The sequence below is a fragment of the Hirundo rustica genome, chromosome 22, assembly GCF_015227805.2.
Source record: "Hirundo rustica isolate bHirRus1 chromosome 22, bHirRus1.pri.v3, whole genome shotgun sequence".
Lineage (NCBI taxonomy): Eukaryota > Metazoa > Chordata > Aves > Passeriformes > Hirundinidae > Hirundo > Hirundo rustica.
This window is the reverse complement of record NC_053471.1, coordinates 531,455-557,215: the sequence shown is the minus strand read 5'-3', so window position 1 is coordinate 557,215 and position 25,761 is coordinate 531,455. Positions and strand designations below refer to the sequence as shown.

Below are 25,761 nucleotides of genomic sequence, written 5' to 3'. Positions count from 1 at the left end.
TCTGACCACTATCTGGGATGGCATCTTCCATTTTCCCCAGGGATGGTTGAAATTAGTTTGGTTGGTGGCTTTGCTTGAAAAAGTGACCCAGGAATTTTTCCTAGTACGTCTCTTTTTCTCCCAACCCTTCTGCAAGGTCCAGAGAAGCTGTGGCTGCCCCTGGATCCCTGGAAGTGTCCAAGGCTAGGTTGGATGGGGCTTGGAGCATCGTGTGCTGATGGAAGATGTCCCTGCCCATGGCAGGGGTTCAAATGAGCTTTAGGGTTGCTTCCCACCCAAATCATTCTGGGATTCCATGATTCCGTTCATTTCCACGTTTAACTGTTTCAAGCAAGGATTGTTTTACTCTCGCAGGTCAGGGAGGACTTTTGAGCTGCCAGCCTGGGGGTGGATGTAGTTGGCTTTGTGGGGGGTGTTATCAGCTGGAGCAGAAATGCCTTCCTGAGCAGCTGGAGGGTTTTTGGCACCCCCTTTGCATTCCATGGTCTCCAGAGGGAGGTTTGCAGTGTGCAGAGGTGCCTCCATGCATGCTTAGGGGTCTGGCAGCTGGCATGCCATTTCCCTGCTGAGCTCTTCTATACATAAATATGGTTTTTAACACTTACCAAATGCTTGGAAGCCAAAGGCTGCTCTAGGGGAACTTCACCAAGGAAAGCAATGTAAAGATACGGCTCTGTTAGGTACTAGATTTATTTTCCCTTCTGTCATAGTTAATTGCAAAAATAAATGCAGTTAAAAGTATCCAAATGACTTTTTTCTTTGCCACACCGTGCTGTGAAATTCCATGTTCAAAATGCTTTCTTTCCCCTGAGTTTGGATCCTTTTTAAATGCTGAAGGGCATTTTTGAGACTTTGTTTTAACTTCATTTTACATCGTGTTTATATGAAACAGACAAAAAACCCCCCAGTGCTTTGCCAAATATTTTTGGAAAGAACAAGCTTTGTGGATAATCGTTTTCATGTTCTACCTGCTCCTTGGTGTGTTCAGACCGTGAAAGGATCTTTTTTCCCCTGAAAAAGGCTTTGAGAGATTAATCTTAAGGTAGTCACTTGAGTCAAGTTGATTAAGAAATATACTGAACATTAGATTTAATCAAGATTGAGTAATGGAGTTAGAATTGACTGTCGCTCCTGGAATGCAGTTATTTTTAGGTGGGGATTGGGATGTGCTGCTCCCCAGGTTGTCCATAACATGGCTCTGAAGGCAGACTGATCCAAGTGCCATTGGACAGAGTGGATCTGCTCCAGTTTCTGCTGCTGCTGGCAGCTTCATCCCCTTAACACATCCCATAATAAACATGTTGTGACAAAGCTTAGCAAATCAGAGCGAGGGGATTCCACTGTAGCACTGAGCGTTGTCACCCAAAATACAGCTCAGATATATCAGTGAAAACATTGAGCTGGTATTGATGGAGGGGCTTCACCTCCTTTTGTATTCAGCTTCCTCCCAAGGGGCAGTGGAGGCACAGCTCCAGTCCCTTCCCTGTGAGCAGAGACAGAACTGAAAGAGCAGCTGGAGCTGTGTCAGAGGAAGGTTTAGGTTGGAGATCAGGAAAGGTTCTTCCCCAGAGGGTGCTGGGCACTGCCCAGGCTCCCCAGGGAATGGGCATGGCCCCGAGGTTGTCGGAACTCTGGGAGTATTTGGACAGCGCTGCCAGGGATGCCCAGGGTGGGATTGTTGGGGTGTCTGTGTTGGGCCGGGGGTTCACTGGATGCCCCCTGTGGGTCCATCCAGCTCAAGATGTTCCATGACGTGAAATGTTTCCATGATTCTCAGAAACATTTGGTGAGGCACTAAAACTCACCTTTTGATCCCTTAGTTTTGACTCTGCCCTTACTGCCACTGGTGTCATAGTGTGAGGTCCTGAACGTTTTGCCTGTGTTGGTTTTTTCAGTGAGTGCCTCAAGGGAAGCGGATCTTGTCCAGCTGGAGGCCTTGGCCCTCACTGTGGTGCCCTGCAGAGCAGTCCTTTGTCATCTGGCAGGGTGGTGTAACTGAGGTATTTTATTTTATCTTGCTTAAAGGTGAGAAAAAAAGCTGTTTCTTCACTGTAACCTTCTATCTTCAACTCAGGAATTCAGGAAGTTTATCTGGATTAAAGCCTAAGAGCCAGTGATGGGCCAGGAGGGGTGGAAACATAGCCCTGGGAAGTAACATCCCTGCTCCTGGCAAGGGGCTGGGACTGTATGGTCTTTAAGGTCCCTCCCAACCCAGACCAGTCTGTGATTCTGTGAAACAGCTGAGGCTGTTTGCTGTTCATCACTGTTCCAAAGAAGCCAGGTTGCAGAAGAATTGAGTGGAAGAAAGTGGGGTCACTTGCATGGGAGGGTGAATGAATCAGGATTATTTTAAAGGAGCTTCCTCACTTTCTTGACACATCCTGACTGCAGAGAGAATCAGAGCAGCTGTCTTGCTGAACTCTTCTTAGATACAAGGGAATTGTGACAAAATAGTCTTTCCAGGGTCTGAAAAGTAAAGACCAGCTGCAGATGTTGGATGATAATGTCATTTTGGTTGTGTCTAGTAATAATATTGATTTCCCTTGGCAACCTTCAGTATCAGTGGGCAGAAAAGGCCAAAGCTCGCATGGTTCATCATGTGGTGCCCTCAAGCAAGGAGCTGTTCATCTGTCTGCTGGAATTTTGACTTTTTTCTGCATTGTTGCCAAGCTGGGCTTGCCTTTGCCATGCCTAGGATGTCCATTTGTAGGTTTGGGTTTCTGGGTCAGTGTAATCACAGGGTGGGAGCGGTCAAGGTGTGAAGTTACCCATGAGAGAAAGTTTTCTTGAGAAGCCTCAGGTGTGGTGCCAGTTACTGCAAGCATTAGGAGCAGGTAGAATCAGAGGGCAGGCTTTCATTTCCAAGGGAAAAGCACAGTTTCTGGGGTCACTTTGCATGGTGCCAGGGGACAGGACAGTATTTTAACATCATCCCAATCTCAGAGTTGTCTTGGGCAGCTGTGAAATGGGGTGAGATCAGTGAACAGAATTGTATTATCTCTATACCCAAAACATGCATCACCCTCTTTGCAGTTTACCACTCAGTAAAAGCAAAGAACATAAACCCAGGAAACCTCTACAAATGATGCTTTGAAGAAGCTCATTTGGTTGACACATTTTGCTTGTATTGCTTGTCCCTTTAAGCCTGTTTATGCCTGGAGTGTTGGCTGCAGTGTTTGCACTGAAAGCAGCAAAGAGCCCAGCAGTTGGGACTTCAACCCACCTGATCAGGGGCATCTACACTTGGAGCTCTTCTAGTGGTTTTTGTCTGGCTTTTCTAAGGTCTTAATTTTGTTCTACATGAATTTTCAAGTATAAGTGGCATCTTGGCGGTCTCCTGTACCATGTATTAGCGTATTTGAGAACTGCTTTTTTTCCCCTTTTTTGTTAAATTAACTTTTATCATAGATTGATTTTAAATGCTGGCATTTCATAATTGCAAAAACATGTTATCTGGACTGTACAAAGCAGAATTAAATAGAGCAAATACATCTCACTTTATCTGGAAACATGGTGTATTTTGCTGCAGATTATTGACATTCTCTTATCTATGGTACGAACACTAAAGCTTTGGAGTAAGGAGTTGTTATTTAATGCTGTGTGGTGCGTGTTGTGATTCGAAATATAAATAAATACAACTGACTCTCTGCGTTTGTTCTCAATGACCAACACAGCAGCTCTACCTTAGGAAGGTAAAAAGGCATTTCCTATTTCTATCCCATCGCTGTTCATCATGCCAGAGTTGCCAGTGGCAGCCCAAGTCATTGCCAATCAGCAATAGGTGTTTTAAGGACTTTTTCCTTGTTCTCTATTTCCACATTTCTTTAGGCTTTTCAAGCCTGTGTAATGTAGCCGCCGCTTCCTTCATGGGAGTTTTGAGTGCACGAAGAATTACCTGATTTCACGCCAGATCATCGTGGAATATCCTGAGTTTGAAGTGACTCACGAGGATCATCAAGTCCAGCTCCTGACCCTGCATAAGAATCACTTTCTTTTATACCCCAAGGATAACTTTCTTTTTTTTCTCTGCTTCTTTTTTATTTCTCACCTTTGAGGATGTTCTGATAATTGGACTTGAGAGTATTGGACGTGACAAAAATAGAGAAAAATAAAATAGGTGCTGCAAAGGCAGCTGTAAATTCCCACTTCTGCAGCAGCCACAGGTCCATGGCTGTTCACTGTGCAGGTTGGTTTATAAGTTCCTCTTCCCCTCTTTACAAGCTGCCTACTCTGTCTTGCAATTCCCCACCTGTAAGGAAACAAAAGAGGTAGAAAATATTCCTGCAGTGGAGCAGGAGTAGCAGGAGTGTGTGTGTGTGTCTGAAATGCTTCTTTGTGCTGCCAGGGGTGTGTTTGGATATGTCTCCAGCCTTGGTCCCTCTGAGTGGATTTCCCCTCTGGATGTGTGAAGAGCAGTAACTTTTTTCGCACAGCTGACTCTTAATGAAACCTTTTTTCATTTTCCAATGAAGCAACAGATCAGTACCTCTAAAAAGATCTTTATCTCAATGGTGAAGAGCAAGAGTTTTTTCTATATTGAAAAATCCCAGAAGGAAACGTCATCTTGTGTGAGCTGTGGCCCGTGTGAATGGGCTGTCAATCAGTTTTAAGTAAAATTCTGGTTATGGTGGGGCTTTTATTCTTTTTAGTTCAGCTACAACACAGGGAGAAGAAAGTTTTTTATCTTTACAAGCTGTTCTTGCAGAAGTTGTTGCTGTGATTGCAATTAAGAAACCCTTGTGTTTTAGGCAAAAATAAATTAGCTTACTTTTTTGTATGGAGAAATATCTTACCCCTTGGCCATCTCCAAAAATAGATGTAGAGTCCCTAAAAGTGAAGTGTGTAAACACAGCGTATGCATTATCTTATGGGGTGGTGAAAAAGACAGGATTTGGCCAGCTTTGCTTTTTGTGTGATTATCCCAGGTCAGGCTGCTAAAGAAAAATGGAGCCAGTTTCCTTTGAGACAGTGCATGTGTCCTGTGTGTGGAGACTCAGGAGCTCCTTGCTTAGGGCAGGAGAGTTGGGTGATCCTGGTGCACAGAGGTGGAGAAAAATTAAAGCAGTGGAAATAGGCACTGTTGATTTTGCTCTTAATGCACTTAAATGTTTCTTTTGTATGTGGGTGAGACTCCCTGCAGAAATCTCTTCCTTCCATGGCCACGTCTTCCACCACATGGAGGATCATGCCTTGCTGGTGGCTGTGTGGCCGAGGTGAGGAGTGTGTGTACCCTTCTTTCAACGTCTGGGAGGAGAAACGTGACTGGCAAGCATCAGATCCTTGGAGGTGGTGCTCGCCTTTATCACTGCATTTTAGACTGGTGGTGGCATGTGTCCACATTTAAATGGAACTCCAGTACCAACTGGGACCCTCCTCCTTTGATCAGTTCTAGATATTTTGGTTTGCTGTTGAGTTCCACTGTTTTATGGTAGCACTAAGTAAATGAGGAAGAGGGTGTTAATTTTGTTTTGTGGAGTCAATACTGAATGTTTTCTCTGGAACTGTGAATGGCTGGGTGCTTTTAGCACGGTGGGGAATGAGGTTGGAATGAGGAGCAGGTCTCTAAATGTAAAGGACTTTGAGAACGAACAGAAACATTTCCTCAGTCCCAGGAGTGGAACAATAGCTCATTGTTGGGAGGAAGGGATTGCAGAAAAGCCAGCAGACTCAGAAATAGGGGGTTATTTTCTATAGTTTACTATTTGTATTGCACTTGGAGGCTTTTTGGGGACTAGATGTCCAGTTCCTGGAACGTGTGTCCTTTGGTCAAGGAAGGCTGGGTGCGAGCAGAGCATGTCCTCAGCGGGCATTTGTTGTGCGCAGTGCCGGGGTTGCAGGCGCTTGGAACGCTGCTCTGTGTCCATGCGAGTCCCTGCTCTGCCTCGCAGCCTGGCAGCTGAGGAGACGTCCCCTAAAGAGACGGGACTCTTCTTCCTCCCACCCTCACTTCTTTCTGCTGTCTGTGGGCTGCTGAATGGATTTGCATTGACCAGCGAGACAAAGGAGCCTTTCAGGCTCCGGCTTTGGCCACAGCCAGCGCGCTCTGGGCTTTTGTTAACGTTGTTCAGTCCCCGCTTTCTCTCCGGGCAGCCTCACGCTCGTTGTTAATGCAGCTCCGGAGCAGCGCTGATAGTTCTGAATTCATTTTGTTTGCTCAGTTCGCAGGAAGAAGATGCAAAAAGCTGCAGAGAGAACATGTTGCCTCTTAGATTCTCTGCAGAGTATTTTCTTTCATGCTTTTTGCCGGGAAAAGTGGATTGTGTAAACAGATCCTGGCAAATCCATGCCCGAGCGGAGCGTGGCAGGGCAGCGGCACTGCCTGCGCATGCGGAGCCCAGCGCCTTGTTCCGGTGCCTGGGAACACTAACTGCCTTTCCCCCACCCTGCTGGATTAGGCTCCATGTTGTCCTGTTTAATTTTCTTATTTTGTTAGGCAGCTGAAGATGTAAGCGCTTATTAAAACCGCTGCTCTGCTAAATGACAGCGCCGAGTCAGGGCGCACTGTGCAACAGTGGGAAACTCACTCAGCATCACCCCAGACTGACTGTTGTGTGAGGGGGTTGTGATTTTAATGGCTTTAAGGCTTTTGAAGTTCCATAGTCTTAAATAAATTAAACTAACTTCAGACAGATAGAGCAACATGGGGATGGAAGGTGGGAGAATCTCCTAGGTCCACATTTCCTACCGGTACATAGAGATGACCAAAAGCAAAGCTACTTTACCAATTCCATGTTAATAAACCTGAAAGGTGCTGGTAGGTGCTCTCTAATCGTTGTGAAACATCACTGTGAAATTAATTCCAGGAAATAAGTTGCTAGGAAGCAGCTAATGGAGAGCACACAGCATAGCAGGTGTGCAAAAATAAATCTAAATGCTTCTAGGGGTGAGGATGGAGCGGGAATGGTTGTTTCTCATCCTGAAGGCAGGCAGGTTTTGGAGGGGTTGTGCCTCAAATGTATTGTCGGGTGAAACAAACTGGGAGAACAGGACAAGGATAAGTTTGATTGTGCAAATGAGGTAGTGTCAGCAGTTGAGAGATGACCACAAAGGCTGTTGCAGAATTCAAAGCACCTCAGTGCAGCTTTTTTTTCTAAAAATAGTTGGGTTTTTAGTATTCTAAACCAATTTTTAATAGCATGTAAAGCTCTGTTGTCTTTGGTTTCCATCACCCTGACTGGAACAGGAATTGTGGAGCTGGGAAAAGTGAGGCTGTATTTTCTGCACCTTTTAAAGGATGGCAGAACCCTCTGTAGTGAGTATATAACAAACGGGGAGAAAAACAGTGTTCAGACACATGGAGGAGCCTGAGCAAGTCACAGGAGAAATCCATGTCAAGAGAGCTTGATTGATTGGGTTTTTTTCACCAAATGGAGAATGATCTAAACTTTTCAATAGATGGCTGCTAAGTGTACACTCACTCTCAAACTGGAAAAAGTAACCCCAGGCACGACTGCTCATCAGTCCCCCTCAGCCAGCTCGTGTGTCACCCATAGCAAGTACCTGTGCTGGTATGTGCTTATTTTTAAGGACTTGAAGGCCCATAGTCTTAAATAAATTAAACCAACTTCAGACAGATACAGCAGCATGGGGATGGAAGGTGGGAGAACCCCCTAGGTTGGTGTTTCTTTGCCACCTGTGGAGGGATGTGGATCTATCTGATTGCAGTGTACTCCATCCTGGAGTGAGCTCCCCACCCCTGGAAGTGTCCAAGGCCAGGTGGGGCAGGGCTTGGAGCAACCTGAGATAGCGAAAGCTGTCCCTGCCCATGGCAGGGGCGGAACAGGATGAGCTTTAAGAGCCCTTCCAACCCACACCATTCTAGAATTCTGTGACCAAAAAAGCCACTAATACTTTGTTAATTACTCAGAAGGGATTACTTTATCCAGAAACAACTTCACAACTGGTTGATTGCACGATACGAACACTCCTCATGCCTTAGTAAGTGTTGTCTTAATTCTGTTATTCTTGTCAGAGTGTCTGGTTCTAGGTTTTTGGGGTTTTTTTAGCTTTGGAAGTCAGTGCCTGGGGTAAAATCCCTGTGTGGCAGTGGAGCCCAATAGGGGGAGTGTGAATTTTAACTAAAGCCTTGTCTGAATTTCTTCCAGTTCCCTGTACAAAGGATAGTCCTCACTGCATGTCCAGAAGGCTAATAAATGTGGAGGCTTTTAAATCAAAATCTGAAGCCCTTGGGGCATTTGCTTTTCTTAAAAAGTGTGAGATGTGTCCATGAAACACATTTATGAATAGTTTCTTAAAAATTTTTGCCCAAACTTACCCAACAAAGTAAAAATAAGTTGTGTCCCTGGCATCTTCAGTGATTAAAACACTTCTTGGTTCAGTGGTAGAGGATTTAGACCTCAGGACTGGACTAAATGAGCTGGATTTTGGCACATAGCCCTGACTGAAGCAAGGAATACTCTTCTAATCCCCCTTCTCCCAAAGTCACCCAAACCACAGCATGCTTCAGCATCACCTGTGGCACACATCCACGCAATGGCTTTGATCTGGCTGCTGAAATGCAGGTTTTCAGATCTTGGTTTTCTTTCTCTTGGGAGGAAATCTGCCACCTTCCTCTGCAAGTCTTTCAGGAAGGTTTTTTTCTAGTAAAAAGGATTGGGTGGGTTTAGCAGCCCTGGTGTCAGCTTTGACCTTGGGTGCCCTTTTTACTGCTCTTCTTTTCCTGTCTTTGATGTTGGAGTGCTGCATATTTATTCATGGTGATTTTCACAGGCATGTGCTGTGCTCAGACAGACACGGCTGCGCTTCTGGACTTAAAACACCAGTGCTCAGGCTCAGTTTGACTAGGTTTGAGTAAAGAGAAATGTTTGTAATGCAGAACCATCAGCCTGGAACTCTTAAATCAGATAATTGATTATAGTGGCAGTGGTGTCAGAGTGTGAAGGTAGGAAGCAGCTCCAGGACGGTTGGGAGGGGATTGCAGCTGAGTTAGGAGGGGTCTTGACCATACTTGTGTGATGCTTGATCCTCTAAACCATCTGAGTTTGTCCTTCCATCAGCCGTGGGAAGGCACAATCCCCGTTTTAGTCCCTTAAGCCTTTGCTATCCAGAAACACAAAATCCAATTGCATGCCTGTTATACTGGCTCAGCTGACCTGGCAAATGCACGGGGTGGAAGAACTCAGCGTATTAAATGTGTGTTTGACTGGGGTGGTGATGAAAACCTGGAGCTGGGGCAATGGTCCCTTTCCTATTTGGGCTGATCTTAGAGAAAGCTTTTCTGTTTCCCTCACATGGAATGCAGGAGATGAACCAGAGAATGACAAGAGGAGCTGCTCCTTTTACCGTGGGGCTTGTACTGAGAGTGGCCACATTCACACCCAGCTGCTGGGCTTTGAAGGAATTGGATCCACTCTCCTTTTCGTTTGGGTCCTTGCATTCTCTTCCTTAATTTCTCCTCCCTTCGATGTGTGTTCAGCTCCAGCTCTTCTACTAGGAAATAAGTACTAACTTGCTTTTTCACACTTTCTTACTAATTGTCACAGTACTTTTCATGCACATGGTTCTGTTTCAGGTATTTGTCCTCTTGAGGTCTCTTTATATTGCTGGAGTTTTTTTCCTTTGAAAGTCTGAACCTCCTTGGAAATAGGTAAATGGAGATTTATTCTGTGGGGTTACAGATGATTTGTTGTGACCTCATACCAAAATCAGTGCGGGGAGCAAGGAACCACAATTCAGATGCTTAAGGAGTATCTGGCAGTGCTGTTCACTCCTTTTACTAAGTAGTGACTGGATTTCAAAAGCTTTTGCGGGGGATGAGAACCTCAAATTTCTTTGTTTTTTTCCTTCCCAAATGCCATAAATATCCATTTCTCATGCCTCTACCATTACCCACGTCTCTCCCAAGAAAGAGCAAGTCAGCTGTCCCTGCTCAGTGGAGGTGTTGAAGAACCTGAGTCCCAGAAGCTGGCACAGGTGTGGTCAGGAGTGCTTCATTCAGTGACTGGGAGGCCCCAGGCTATGAGAGGAGGTCAGGATCCCACTGGATCTTCTGCTACAGTCATTAGTGCTGCTCGTAACTCACCCTGCAAAGTGTGTAAGTGCCAGCCTCAGAGCTGAGGCTTTTAATTCAGGCAACAAAGCATTGCCATGTTCCATGGGATTGCTCCCAAAACCATGTACACACCTCATCCCTGAAGACTGAGCAGTATTAAAAATTCAGATTTCAGAAGTGAGCGGAATGCAGTGGCTTTTGGTTTGGGTTGGAAGTGCCCTTAGAGCTCATCCTATGGGCATGGACAACTTCCACTGTCCCAGGTTTCTCCAAGCCCCACCCAACCTGGCCTTGAGCACTGCCTGCGATGGGCAGCCACAGCTTCTCTGGGCACCCTGTGCCAGGGCCTCACCATCCTCACAGGGAAGGATTTCTTCCCAATATCCCATCTAACCCTGTCCTCTGGCAGTGCAAAGCCATTCCCTCTTGTGCTGGCACTCCAGGTCCTTGACCAAAATTCTTTGGAGCAGGATGTGAAGGGTGTCTTGGGGATTCTCTGCTCCAGTGTGGAGACTGGAGTGAGCTGGATGGAGCAGTGGTGGTGTTCAATCCAGCTGTAATTATCGCTTGGTTCATGATGAGGAGAAATGGCAGGAGCTGCAGTGTAGGGGGAACAAACCAAATGCTCACTCAGCTTGTCTTTCAAACCTTGTTTCTCACTGTTCTTTCTGTGGCAGTTTTGGGAAGTTCTGAAATGCCTTGTTCTTCTTGCACCACCTCCAGGAGGTTACAGAGGAGATGTCCCTGTGCTTGCAAAAATTCTGAAATAGTGTCTGGGGGATGCTGCTGGTCACTGTGCTTCCTGAGTTGGCTGGGAATGGAAGAGAGAGGTGCTCCAGGGCTGCATGGAAGATCCAGGTGGAACCTTGGCTCCCATGTGGATCAGCTGGGCTCAGAGGCCATTACATCACAGCCATTACTCATGCACCGGTTCTGACGCTCTTGTAGACATCACAAAATGGGAACTCTGTTCTGAGTCAAGTCTTCTCTGATGTCCAGAGCCAGGGAGGTTAATGCCACTGAAGGAAAAAATGCAGTGATAATCATTGTTATTATTATTAACTTTTGCTCATATGGGAGTCCCTGTCCTTCTGCAGCAAGAGTGTGAGAGACCCAGGAGCTGGGAAAACATGTGAAAGCTGATTGTTCAGTGTTGATGTCAGCAGCTCCTTACAAAGTAGCCGATCAGGCCAAGTAACATAAAATGAAAATAATCAAAGTGGTAATCAGTTTATCCATAATAAAATTAATTCTTCGCTATTTCATAAGGGCTGCATGGTGAAATTTTAACTTTTTTTGCTTGAGCACTGTTCTGTGCCTTAATGTTTCCTTCTCCCCTGAGCCACTGGCCCCAGCTCTGTGCCTGCAATGCAATAAACGGCCTCAGGTGGGTGTTTCCATAGCTCAGCTCATCTCAGGTTCCCAGTGCCACTCAGAGGGTCCTGAAAAGTGCTCAGATTTTTCCATTCAAGAGCTCTGCTGTCCTGGGTGTGTACCAGCTCTTCTATTAAGGAAACAGGAGAGGATGAAGCCTGTGGGGTGTGTTTGAGTGGCTGTATATCAGCCAGGGTTTATATGTGTTGGCCTTTCCTTGGGTGCCATGGCAGCACCTCATCTCACCTGTGGCAGAGATGGTCCTTAAAGCAGGGCCAAGTGGGCTTTTCCCCTCTGCCCTATATGCCATGATGTGCTTCCCACTGCCACAGGTCTGTCACTGCAAGGTACAGATGAGGATTGCCTTTACCCACCTGGCTGGACAACTGCTTCTGCTTGGAAAACAGCCTTCTTTGTCCTTTATCTGTGCACAGATCCTCGCTTGCCCTCCCAAAAGCTTTTTCATTTCTTATTTTTACAAAAGGCCTTGTGTTGGGTCACCCTGGAGGTTCAGGAGTCTCTCTGGGCACATTGGGTGTGAGTCAACCCAGATGGAAGTGCCCACTTAAACAGTAAGAGGAAAAAGACATTTCATGTAGCCAAGGCCAGGTACTTCAGGCTATAGCAAGTGTGATTAAATGAATCAGAATTCAAGATGTGGAGCTCCTGCTGGGGATTTCCAGTTGGGTTTCCCCTTCAAGAGTGCCTTTGGTTACATCAGGGTAGGGGAAAGATTAATAACCTGTGGGATTAATAACCTGTGGGATGAAAGGGAAGAAAGTGTAAAAGTGGGGATGGCTGATGAAATAGCTGACCTTGCAGAATGCTTTCTCTCGGCTGTGTGCTCTTGAATATGGAGGAACACATCACAGGATGTGGATACAATCACTCAGTTATGTATAAAATATGGAGAGGCAGCATGCTTAATATTCCACTTAATTGGAGAAGCAACTTCTCAAGCAAGCTCTGATCCACAATCCTAAGAAACCTCACACAAATCCACAGGTAGTGTGTGTGGTGTATACTTACATAAATCTTGAAATCACGTGTATTTGCTATAAATGATTCTGTCATTGTCTGTATTGTCAGTTGATCCATGTAGTGAACGTGTGTGAGAAGTTGTGAACAGCTCAGCACACTTTAATTAATGGGGATGGTCTCTGAAGAGCTCTGTGGGTTAGCTGGGCTTGGATGCTCTGGAATTTTACAGCATATGTTTTCTCTTTTTCCTTAAAGGAAGAGTCAGTTATCTCTGCAGTTTTGCAAACTCTATGTATATGGGTCCTTAAAAATTCCTTTTTTAAGTAAACAAACTCACTAAAGTGCTTTAGGTTAAATTTAGGTGAATTTGCCTGGCTTTGAGGGGACTAGGTTTTGGGGGTTTTTTTTGCATTCTGATAATTTGTTGCTAAAAATGTGATGATTTTGGGGGATTGGAGTATTCAGGGATGCAGGTCTGGCTGTGCCCATACTCAGCACCAATTGCAGGAAACATCAGCTGATGTTATGCATCAGATTTGCACATCAGTCCAAGGATATAGTTAGTGAAACTTCTGCTGGGAGAATTGGGGCAAAAGTGCCGCAGGTATTCCTGATTAACCCCTATTTTATTTTTTTAAAGAAATACTGGGTTTTAATCACAGGTGGAAAAGTTATAAATCCGTCCCTTTTATTGGATATAATGCAAATATACAGGTACGACAAACTTGGATGCAAACCTTATAAATGCTCCTGAATTGCTGTTCCTGTACAATATTTAAGGAATATATTTCAGCAATGTTTAGGGAAATGAAAAGTTGCTTTACTGGTAGCAGCAGCATAACTGCACTGGAAATGGTGGGGTATTACACTGCTGTGTGATCCAGAGCAGCTTTTCCTCCCTTGGAAAATCAGGGCTGTGTTTGTGCTGCCCAGGTGAGCGCTGACCTCGGATACTCCTGGCTTACGTTAAAGCCACTCGGTTGCGTAAGTGGTTCTTACACCTCTCAGTTCTTGTGCCATCAAATAACACTGTTTGCCCAGGAAAATCTCACTGATCTTGGCATTTGCTGAGAAAATAGAGGAGCGTGAAGAGTGAGATGACTCAGGAGAAATGGGAAGGGCAGGATACTTTGCATCTTAAAGCATTATGGAAGATTATAGAATGAGAGCTCTTTATGCTGATAGGGATGCGGTAACTGTTGGAAAAGCCACATGTGGTGCTTCAGGCATCGAGGAGAATTGTTTTCAGTTAAATCTGCTTAAAAATCTACATCGCTCTGTGTTTTTTTCTGTGCAGCATGGGTATTCTTTAATTGTTCCTGAATTTAAGAGAATTAATATCTCCAATAAAACAGGCATCCAACTTCCACCTCTGGCATGGAGATTTCCAATGATGGTGTAAATATCTGTGTGCCTGACCCCTCTAGTGATGGATACAGTTACTTGCTGCACTGAGGACAAACACTCCAAAATGCTTCCTGGTGATCTTTGTCCCTGTTCCTGTGGCTCTGAGGGAGCTCCTGGTGTGATTGCTCCTGTCCCGGCAGCTTTCCTGAGAGCTGCACCCTGTGTTAGTGCTGGTGAGCTGCTCCTTGGGATCCTGGGCCTCAAAGCTGGCTCCCACCTCGAGGGACCCCCTCAGCTAAGGAAGGCATGGGCCTCAGTATCCCAGGTAACATCATCCCTTCATCAGTTTAGAGCAGAGTGCAACCAGTTGCACAAGCTGCTGCTAAATTGCTCTTTCTCAAGATGTGCCAGAAAACTTTCTGCACTGAAGTAGCACAAGCTGGAAACTCCTTCCTTAATAAGCAGTTTGTCCTCCAATACCAGCATTGCCACCTCTGAGGGCCTTCATATGAAATTAATACAAAAAAGAGGAAGCTGTCTGAGTAGCAGTCACATATCTCTGGTATTATGGGATGTTTTAAGAAGTCTTATCCCTTGGTCACTTGTGTTATATAGGTAGATTATATATGGACTTATGTTGGACTCAAGCTTGGGAGCAGCTGCGGGTTTGGTGCTGTGGACATTCAGCAGCTTCTGGGCATAATTCTCATATGGAGGAAGGCTAAATGACAGTTATCTCCTGTTTTCCTTGTAAGGGATGAGGGAGGACATCAGCCTTCTATCTCAAGTTCCATTAGGCTAAAACCTTCATGAATTTTTGCTAAACAATTTTACAGTTAAGCACAAATGGTCACCTCCTCCCTCCCCTCCCTTCTCCTTTGAAGTCCCCAGATGGCTGGAGGGAACTGCCTACATAGACACAAGTGCCCTGTAGCTCCTTGTGCCAGCTGGACCTGCCCCATATCTTGAATTGCAGGACCTTCATGTCTGGAGTTCAACAGCAGATCCCTTGATTTTACCTTTTTCCAGTGTTGACTGTTTTTTGCTTGTCATGTCCATTATAAAGACTCCCTAGATATAAATTAATACTCAGTGCTCCATTTAGTGTCACTTCCTATAAATACTGTTCCCAGCAGTGCACTAAGAGGTAGGAACTGGGATGAATCATGAGCTCCAGGCTGGACCCTGTTCGTGATCTCTCCTTGGTCCCTGTTCCCAGTGCTGGTGATCTCCTCCCCCACAGCACTTAATCCCTAAACCAGAAAAAGGAACAATTTAAAGCCCCTCGCCTGGCAGATGATGTGGAATTGCAGCCTGACCCCTGTGTAAACTTGTCTTCCCTCAGAATTCTCCCTTCCAAACACGCTCCTGTGTTACAGTCACCACCTGGGTCACACTGCACGTGCTGTATTTCGTCAGCGGGCTGTGGAGGGACAGATCCCAAATATCCATCACAGCTTGGCTTGTGACCGTAGCATTCGGTTGTTGTTTTTAAACAAAACTGGGAGCATTTGCAGGGGTGGAGCTGCAGGATTTGGACCCGTTCCATAGAACAGGATGGGGTTGTGTGCTGCTGGACACGGCTCCAGATGGAAGGCCCTTCCCAGAGTGTCTTTCCAGAGGAGGCAAGAGCTGACACGTTCAAGGTGGTATGTAAAACATCTCCTGAAAGCTTCGGCGTGCTAATGAACTAATGGCACTGAAATGAACTGCTCATTAAAAAATTAGAAGACTTCAAATCAGGTGGTAGCATAGAGAACAATCTCAGTGTTAAATGGAAGCACTGGGAAATCTGTTCTCAGATAAAGTGTTGCTTTCCCCATGTATTTCCTTATTTTTTCTTTGGTAAATAGATGACAAGTTTTGTGTCCTGTCCTGGGGCCTGAATTGCCTTGAGGCTCAAGTGGTCCTTGTGGTGTCTGTGTTGGTTCTTGCTCATTTGCTCTGCATCACTTTACTTCACCTAGACAGACTCCATCCCTCAGGAATAAGCTGCGTCCTACCAAGATTCACCCCCTTGCCCTCTCACATGAAGGACTAAAACAATCCTGGACAATCACAGGGCCTCTTGTGACTCCAGCTGCAGTGAACATGCCCATTGCTTTACTTCCTTTCTCATAGCTTCAGAATCTGCTTTGGCCCTTCTGGGCCATTCTCCCAGCTCTGGCAGTCGTGTCGTGGAGGTGTGGAAACACGAGGAGGAAGGGAAGAGTGAGGAAGAAGGGAGGAGCCTGGGGTGTAGGAAGAGCCTGGTGTGTAGCCATATCCAGGCAAAGCTACAGGGCAGGATGAGGAGTTCTGCTGAGAAAGGCACTGGTCTCTGGTTCACAGTGTGGATTTTGGAATGTTCTGGGGGTGCTTTCATGGCTGTGGTTTCATGTTGGGATTAGAGATGTCCCTCTGAGCTGCAGTGGAGAGGGTGACTCTGCCTTTGCTGACTGGGCCGTGTCTGCATCCTGGTCTCAGATGTGATGATCATGTGAGCATTTGGTGATTTAAATCAGCTCACAAAATCCATGGAAAACTTCACTCAGCCAAGGAAAAAAAAGTTTTCTCTTGAATCACCAGGCTGAGCTGGTTCACCAAGGGATCTTGTGATCCTCAGTCCTTTCTGAGAAACACTGTTCCTTGCTGAGGGAGGTGGCAGAAGCTGTGGGTGCCAATGTGTGTCTCCACGTTGGTTTGGGATCCCGTGGAAGCTGACCTGTGGCAGCCCAGTGCCTGTGGCAGGGGAAGGGGAAGCACTGTGCCCTCAGAGAACCATGCCTTGGTTTTCTTCCCTTTTCCCAGGGACACTGGGGCTACCCCATGACCTGGAATTATTCCCCCTTGCCCCTCTAGCTAACAGTGCTCCAGAAAGTTTCTAAGCAATGCTCCATGCAGGTGGAGGGTGCAAGGGGAGGATCAGCTTTTAGATCTACTGCTTGCAGCACCTTTCAAGTCTCTGTTCCTTTCCCTCCTGGCCCCCCAGGCGTGGATGGATGGATGGAGGAATTGCAGGATGGAGGACTCGGGCTTTTTTCCAGCTTTTTGTGGTTCTGATCCAGGATTGTCTCTTGTGTTTTGAAAGCATGAGATGTGCAATGTCAGAGTTGTGTAAAATCGTAACAGCCACAGACTTCAGTCACTTTTACAATAAATTATTGTTGTTATTATTGGAATTAATATTGTTTATTACTTTTCTTTTACCTGAGTAGACAGATGAGAATTTTTTGTGTTGGAAGGGCAGCAAGGTGAGGTGGTGTAGAGGTAGACTGCTGGCTGACACCAAAAGGGAATTTATTTTTGTCAGGGCCATCAAAAAGAAATATTTCAGTGGCAGGGGAGCTTCAGAGCTTTGTCTCATTTCAGAGAATAGCAGGGGTGCAATAAAATATTCTAATTAAAAGAAGCAGCTGAGCTATTTAGGCTTGTGAACTGCCACTAAAATGGTAATTATTTGGGGACGTGAGAACGTCTGGAAAAGCTTCTTCATCAGGAATCATGGAGGTTTCTCCTGTTTAAATCAAGTTAATGGGTTATATAAAAGCCCAGAATAGTTTGGGCTGGGAGGGACCTTAAATCTCATCCAGTCCCACCCCTGCCACAGGCAGGGACATCTTCTGCTATCCCAGGTTGCTCCAAGCCTTGTCCAACGTGGCCTTGCTTTGTGTCTGGAGCAGCCGACGCAGGAACAGCTGCCCCTCCAGCAATTTCAATGGGAGACCTCCTGCCTCTGTGAGTGTGCAGATATTTGGGTTATCTCAGAGCACAGAAAGTGATTTAGCAGCTGCTGCCAGCTGCGAGAATAATTTTAGAAGAAATGTCACTGTCTCTGGTCAACTGAAAGCCTTTTACTTACTCAGTTTGGATCATTTTAACATTTGTATCTGTATTTGCAGCCTCCAGATTGTTCATTGCTGGTGTGGTCAAGTTTGGTCAGCCCCTGGGGGACAGCGCAGGGCAAGGATGGCTTGGTGGCTTTTCTGTAATTGGGAAGGGCAAAACTAAAAGCTGTTTGTTATTTCCTTTATCTTACTGACGTCTTTTTATCCCCTGTACTTCCAGATGACTGAGCTGCTGCTTTTGGAGTGGTTTGTGCTCCTAGAAGAGATGCATATGGGTGTGGGGAGCAGCATCTTCAAAAGTCCCCTTGCGGCCTCGAGTCAGAGCATTGCTTAGGTAGATGCATGGTTGTGGTGTAGCACGGCACTGCCTCAGCTCAGTGGTGAGAGTGTGTACCTGCTCCTCCTTTCCCAGTCCCATCAAACCTCTGTCCTCTGATTAAGTCCTCCCAGACTTGCCTGATTTGTGGAGCTCGTGGTTCTTATGCTGGGGATTCAAGTTCTGAAGGTTCAGGCTGTTAGAATGGGAATCACAGAATCACTACTTTGGAAGAGACTTTAAGATTATCGAGTCCAACTCAGCCCTAACACCTCCACTAAACCATGGCACTGAGTGCCACATCCAGTCTTATTTTAAACACATCCAGGGACGGTGACTCCACCATCTCCCCAGGCAGACCATTCCAGTACTTTATCAGTCTTTATGTAAAAAACTTTCCTAATATCCAGCCTATATTTCCCTTGGTGCAGCTTTAGACTGTGTTCTCTTACTCTGTCAGTTGCTGCCTGGAGAAAGAGACCAACCCCCAGCTGACTACAACCACCCTTCAGGAAGTTGTAGAGGGTGATAAGGTCACCTCTGAGTCTCCTTTTCTCCAGGCTAAACAACCCCAGCTCCCTCAGCCGTTCCTCATCCAGCTTGTGTTCCAAGCCCCTCACCAGCCTTGCTGCCCTCCTCTGGATGTGCTCAAGCGTGTCAACAAAGTAAAGGAAAATGATTTCTTAAGGGGGATCTGCTTGGTTCTCATTTGGTAGTGCAAATAATTCTGGAAAAGCATCTGATTCAGCAGTTTTCAGTAGATTCAGTAGTTTAATTTTCCTGGAGAAAAGGAGGCTCAGGGGGGAATCTTCTGGCTCTCCAGAACTCCCTGACAGGAGGGTGCAGCCAGGGGAGTCAGACTGTTCCCAGGAAACAAGGGACAGGATGACAGGAAACCAGGGGAGGTTCAGGTTGGGTACTGGGAAAATTCTCTTCACTGAAAGGGTGGTCAGGCTGCTCAGGGCAGTGGTGGACTCCTCAGTTCTGGAAGTGTTCAAAAAAATGTGTGAATGTCACACCTGGGGACTTGGTTAATGGAGAACACAGCAGTGCTGGGTTAATGGTTGGGCTCTGTGATCTTGGGGGACTCTTCCAACCTCGATTCCATGATTCTGATGTTTAGGATCGCTGGGTTATGTTCAGATCTGCCTTGCCAGCTGCCTCTGGGGTTCCTGCATCCCCACAGTCCTGTGCTGGGATGTGCTTAGGGAATCTACACCAAGAGCATTTTATGGGCAGCCTTCCCCTGGGTGACAGCTTAATCCTCCACCTCCTCTCCATCCTTGCCTGCAGGATCCTGCCCTTTGGATTACACCTTCCTGACAGTAGTTTTCCTCTGATCCCACCTGACAACTTAAAGATGCCATGGGTACCTATCCTCGCCCTCAGGAGCCTTGGGAGCAGAGGCTTGTCTGTTCCCTTGTTTCTGCTGGGAACTGCCTAGGGATGGGTCTGAGAGCATCCAGCTGCTGCAGTTGCTTTCTTTCATAATCACCTTGTCCCTTGAAAGGAACCTAGGGCTGCATTTGGAGTTTTAAAAGGCAGAATGAAAGGTTTGAGAAGAGGGACTGAGTAATGGGAAGTTGCTGTGTTGTAAGGAGGGAACAGCTTAAGAGCTGATTTCATCAGGAACTGTACTGATGGGATAAGGAGTTATGGGTTCAAACTGAAGAGGAGAAATTTAAGTTGGATAAATGAAGAAATTCTACCATGTGAAGGTGGTGAGGCCCTGGCACAGGTTGCCCAGAGCAGTTATGGCTATCCCATCCCTGGAAGTGTCCAAGGCCGGGTTGGACAGGGCTTGGAAGCAACCTGGGATAGTGGGAGGTGTCCCTGCCCATGGCAGGGGTGGGACTGGGGGATCTTTAAGGTCCATTCCAACCCAACCCATTCCATGATTTCCTTTCCTGTTGTCCTGCTGTTTTGGAAACCTCTGTGGTTTCTAAACCCACAGACCTCCCAGACAGCTGGAAGTGGGTTCTCCAAGAACATCGCCCCAATTTTGGTACCAGGATGACAAAGATCTTACCTAGGGCATGTTGGATGTGATTTATTCCTACACATGGCTGGTGCCTGGGAATGTGCAGCTCCTCTGAAACAACAGGGAAATGCAGGTTTTCTTCCCCTGCTTTATATATCTGTGAATCACCTGCAAATATGCACTTAGACATTATAGGATCCTTATACATTCTGACTACTCTGGTTCTGTATTTTGATCACTTGGTAGTTGTTTCGAGAAATAAGGAAATGATGTCTTGGTGCAGACCTTAAGATAACAAACAAAAATCCAGGTTTGCCTTTAATATATGGATGTAAATAGCAGCAGCACCAAAATTCTTCATTCCCCCACCTTGGCTCTCTCCTTGCTCAGAAAGCAAAGAGAAGCTTAATCATTACTGAGAGCAGCGCAGCTCTAGTAGAGATCTGTAGTCATTTCATGGAATTTTAGGAGGTATTTAGCCCTGTATCACATGGCATGAGCCCAACTTCCTGGCATTGCCCTGCCTAGGACTTTAGGGCTGTTTTTGGGGCCGAGCTGTTCTGAGCTGGCTGGCTGTGCATGCTGCTGGCGTGACAGCTCTGCTTCCCATTTACTGGGTGCCTTTTGGAGGTCAGGCCTCATTTGGAATATCTCTGGGGGATGTTGGCCCACCAGAGTCCTCTGTAACTTAGATTCTCTAGAACTCAGCTAGAGTCTCCAGAGCTCACCTTGTTGAGCCTTTTCTCCCCACCTTAATATTTTGGGGTGTTTATAAGATGCCTGCCCTGGGGTTGTGGCTAGACATCCGTGAGGAATCACTCAGAGCAGCAGGGTCTGTTGGAAGACAAATAGGGCTGCTCTAGGTTCCTGAGCATTGCCTGTTTCCTGCAGCCTAATGGGAGTTTCAATTAACATGGACAAGTACAATCGTAAATAACCCTCCTAAAATTAATGGAATTTCAGGCTACCTCAGCACATTCCCGTGATGCTGTTGCCTCTCTGTGGCAATGCCATGATTTCCAGTTGAAGGGAGCTGATGAGATATATTGACTTTATAATTTCTTAGAAGAGTCCATATATTTTGAGAATAAAATGTGAATTGAAAAAAATATGGAAGTGGCTGATGTTTTCTGGAGGAAACAGGACAAGCCAGCTGTCTGTAGCTGAGCAAGAGATGTTCTCCTGGCACGTCATTCACCTTGTTACCTGAGCTGGCACAGGCACGACCCAGGGAACAACCTCTGTGGCCTTTTTTTGGTAATTACTAGTCTTTCACAGCTTGGTTGAAACCTGGATTTGACCTTATTCAGGCTGTGCTGTGACCACTTCTGGGAGCGTTAAAAATACACCTCAAAGTTCACAGTTATAGAAATATTCCGTGTGTCGCCTCCAGACCCGTCCCCCACCCACCAACACCCCGCTTCAAGGAAAATCCCAGCAGGATTAGCAGGGTTTAGACACAGTTTCTTCCACCCCAAACAACCTTTCCAGGTCTCAGCTGAAAATAGCTGGTTTGCCTCCGTGCTGAGGTTGCAGTGGAGGGAGACAGAGATGAGCTAACAAAATCAGGTTGCCCTTAGAAACACATTTGTATTGGGCAGAAGAATTGATTGGGGTTTTGTGGTGTTTGCTCGGTGTGGGTCTTATCAGCCCCCAGGAGCTCTCTGTACCAGGAGCAGACACGTGGGGTGAGGCGAGGTCTGGGGTGATTTAGTGCGGGTGAGCTGTCTCAGTGCTGGCTAATTTAGAGATGCAAAACTGAGCCTGGAAATAATGAGCTCTGGCTAATTAGGTGCTTGTCTGCAGGTGGAACTATTGCAGCTGGTGCTCCCAATATTGCTGGTTTGTATTTGAAAGCATCATGGAATCAGTGGGATGCTGGGAATACAGACAGTTTGCAACAAAGGTGGGGTGGTTCTCCCTAGCCCCCAGCTTTCCTTTGGCATTCCTGTTTGGCTTGACTGTGAGATTATCACGCATGGACCAAAGACAGAAGGGAAAGGGGCTTTTTATACAGGCAGATACTGACAGGACAAAGGGGAATGGCTTCCCACTGCCAGAGGGCAGGGATAGGTGGGATACTGGGCAGAAACTCCTCCTTGTGAGGATGGGGAGGTCTTGGCACAAGTTGCCCAGAGCAGTTATGGCTGCCCCATCCCTGGAAGTGTCCAAGGCCAGGCTGGATGGGGCTTGGAAGCAAACTGGGATAGTGGGAGGTGTCCCTGCCCGTGGCAGGGAGTGGCACTGGATAAGCTTTGAGGACCCTCAGAACCCAAACCATTCTGGGATCCCGGGGCATTTTGTGGAATGGATATTTAAAGGGATGTAAACTGGAGATTTGGAGATGTGCTTGGGTGCAAACAGGATGTGCTCTGTGGCTGTGGCTGCTCAGACAGAAGGGCTGGGGATGTGCCAGGTGGGCTCTGCCGCGCAGTCGGACGTACCAACACCCACGTCCACAGATTCCCAAAACACGTTTGGGGCTCCCAAAGGGAGAGGAGCAGGAATCTGCTTAGCGACAGGAGAGGGACAGCATACTGTTGCAGTGAGCATTTGAAGGTCACATTTGCCTTTCAAGCTGCAATTTTGGGCCCTGGAAATCTTGTTTTCCGACAGGCATTGGGGTTCATCAGGATTTGTGTGCCCCTTCTCTTTGGAAAGCTCTCCTTGTTCCCGTTCAGCTCCGGGCAAGCGCAGCTCAGGGGACGTTGTGTGGCAGACAGCAGGGAAAGGCAGTGTTTGGGATTACTTGGAAGCTGATGCTGAGATTAATTATACATAATTAGGTAAAAAGCACAAGATGTATTTCAAGGCAAGTTTTGTTATGAGGAGAGTGTTCATTTAGAGCATGGCATAAGCTGGGATAAGCAGGGAAAGCCTCACTGTAACACTTGAATCCAGGCAGAGCTTGGGGAGGATGATTTAATGAGGAGCACTTAATGCAGAGGGATGATCACTTCCAGTTATCATTTCAGAATGCAGTTGGGGAGCAAGGAGTGAGTCCTGCAGTCAGGCATTTTGAATGAAGCAATAAAGGAGTGGTGAAACATCAACAATATTTATTTAGGTGAATTTCTGGTGCAAAAGGAGAAGATAAATACCTTATTTAAGGTTTTATTCCAAGTATAAAATAGCCCATAAAGAAGAATTCAAAGATAATTGGGTGATGCAGTTTAATACACAAAATACATGGAGGATTAAAGAGGTTGTTTGTACAAACACTTCATTGATCCACTTAAAATTTATATGTGTGATAAATGGCACTTGGGCTGTGAACATTGACTACACATATGGCACTAAGGAGCTTTATACTGGGCCATAAAATATTGAAACAAGCTTAATAATGGCTTTTGCCATCGGATCCTTCTGGGGATAAGTCATTCTGGAAAGTTGCAGACCCCGGAGGTTTGCATCTCTTGACAGGGATGATGTACTGCTCTATTAAAAATCTCGGTACTTCTGAACCATGAACCCCATATTTGCCACTTTGCAAACACTTTTTATTGTGTTCCTTTGTTTTTAAAACACTTGACTTGCCAGAAATAGTCCTTAGATCAGAATTAAGTACTGGTGTAAAGCTGCCATGGGCTTTTAAGGAAGTCCTCACCTGCAGCTCTTAACCGTGACCATATTCCTGAGTGCTCATGCTAGCAAAAAGTTGTGCTTGTTTTTTCCTGGTATAATAACAATAAACACCAAACACTGAAACACCAGTGGAGCTTGACCTGTGGTATAGTCAGGGCTCAGAATTGTGCTTTGTTTTGACATCCTGTCACATTGTGCAAGAGCAGTTGCATCCAGCTGAGAAAACTGAAATAAAAGCACTCTTTTCATACAGAGGCCACCTCATTCCTTTGAGACTCAGGCAAAAGGCCTGATCCCCTTGTCAGGAATCCACTAGCAAAAAAAACCCTGAAGAGACAAAAAACCCACCCAAACACACCCTAAAATAAAATGTGATCTTTGCAAGGATGGGAGATGTGATACGTCATTGGATGGAGGCAGGGGAATGGTGAGGGAGGATCAGCGTTTTATTATGTGGCGTCTTTTAACGTTTTCCAAAGTCCTTGAATCGTGTAGGTCTTGAGTTTTGTAATATGAATTATCTCTCATCTGTTATGAGCAAGAGCAGCTCAGCTGTGAGGGGTCAGGGTGCTCGAGTCCTGTAAGAGCTGGAAACGTGCAGGTGACAGGGAGTGGGGGAAATCAGCGTGGGCCTCTAATTAGGGGCTGGATTCTGCAGATATACAGGAAGATTGAATTATGGTCACCCAGGAAACATCAATCCTGCCTTTCCCTACGTTTGGAGTTATTTGCTTTGTAACCTGAATTTTATTTTTTCTTGGAAGAAATCAGTTTTGTTGTCATATTCCAGCACAGAGAGATGACGACACTGTTTTGATCTTACATATTTAAATTTTTCCCAGGTAATGTGTCACTTGGTGGAGCTTGCTTTGGGATTTTGTTGTTGTTTTGTCTTCTAAAGGCTGTAGTTTGTTTTGCCAGCATTCCTTCCTCGGGCTTCTGAAACGTGATCTGTCAAAAGAGGGATTTTGAAGAGAAAATGGATTGCTGAAGTAGTTGCTAAGTAAAGGGGTTCGTGGTGCTACATTTGGGGGTAGCATGATAAAAGCTGAGGGGAAACAAGCTGTAAAATTTCATGCTGAGGAGTTTGTGAGCGATTTAATTCTTCTCATAGGGAGCACTGATGCTTTCTCAGCTCCTCATTCACTGCCATGCAGCTTTCCAAACCGTTCTGTGCTGTGGGGGAATTCATCTTTTCCCCTTATCCTTTCCTTTATAAGCTTGGCTTAATTATTATCCCATATCAGCTTGCTAAGGGGAGCATGATGCTGCCTCCCATCCCTTTTCCTCTGTGTGCACAGCACAGAAGGCAGGGAAGCAGTGAGATTGCAGTGGCATTGAAGTGTTTGGGTACCAAACCCCACGGAGTCCCTCTTGTGCTGCCTCTTTAAGAGCTCAAGCTCTGCCTGCACAGGGATGGGCAGGAAGAGCTCCGAGCCAGCCCAGCGTGGCACAGATTGGATGTGACCGTGATGTGATGTAGCTGTGATAGGATGTGGGCTTTGCTGATGGATGCAGGGACAGGACACAGTGCTGAGCCGGCTCGTGGCCAGAGCTCTCTGGGGTCTCACTGCCGGAGCTCTCTGGGGTCTCACTGCCAGAGCTCTCTGGGATCTCCCTGCTGGAGCTCTCTGGGATCTCCCTGCCGGAGCTCTCTGGGGTCTCTCTGCCAGAGCTCTCTGGGGTCTCACTGCCGGAGCTCTCTGGGGTCTCTCTGCCGGAGCTCTCTGGGGTCTCTCTGCCAGAGCTCTCTGGGGTCTCACTGCCGGAACTCTCTGCGATCTCCCTGCTGGAGCTCTCTGGGATCTCACTGCCAGAGCTCTGTGGGATCTCCCTGCTGGAGCTCTCTGGGATCTCACTGCCAGAGCTCTGTGGGATCTCACTGCCAGAGCTCTCTGGGGTCTCCCTGCCGGAGCTCTCTGGTACCTCACTGCCAGAGCTCTCTGGGATCTCCCTGACTGAGTTCTCTGGGATCTCCCTGTGTGAGCTCTCTGGGATCTCCCTGCTGGAGCTCTCTGAGGTCTCCCTGACTGAGTTCTCTGGGATCTCACTGCTGGAGCTCTCTGGGGTCTCACTGCCGGAGCTCTCTGGGGTCTCACTGCCGGAGCTCTCTGGGATCTCCCTGCTGGAGCTCTCTGGGGTCTCCCTGCAGGAGCTCTCTGGGATCTCCCTGACTGAGTTCTCTGAGGTCTCCCTGACTGAGTTCTCTAGGGTGTCACTGCCGGAATCCTCTGGGTTCTCACTGTTGGAGCTCCCTGGATCTCGCTGCTGGAGCTCACTGCCAGGTAAGACTGAGCATGCTGAACAAAAGGCTTGGCCCCATGAATGGAGGATGGTG

General features: G+C 46.6%; 1 protein-coding gene across 6 annotated transcripts in view; it reads left to right on the top strand.

Moving 5' to 3' along the window:
- The window catches only part of EIF4G3 (eukaryotic translation initiation factor 4 gamma 3), a 141,819-nt gene that overhangs the window by 12,160 nt on the left and 103,898 nt on the right, over window positions 1–25,761 (top strand). For 2 of the 6 annotated variants that reach the window (XM_040084801.2, XM_040084800.2), the window contains exon 1: window positions 24,975–25,708. The exons of the other annotated variants lie outside the window; for them this stretch is intronic. The gene's annotated coding sequence lies outside the window, so the exon portion shown is untranslated. Of the gene's footprint in view, window positions 1–24,974; window positions 25,709–25,761 lie in introns of those variants that run through there. 6 annotated transcript variants of the gene reach the window in all.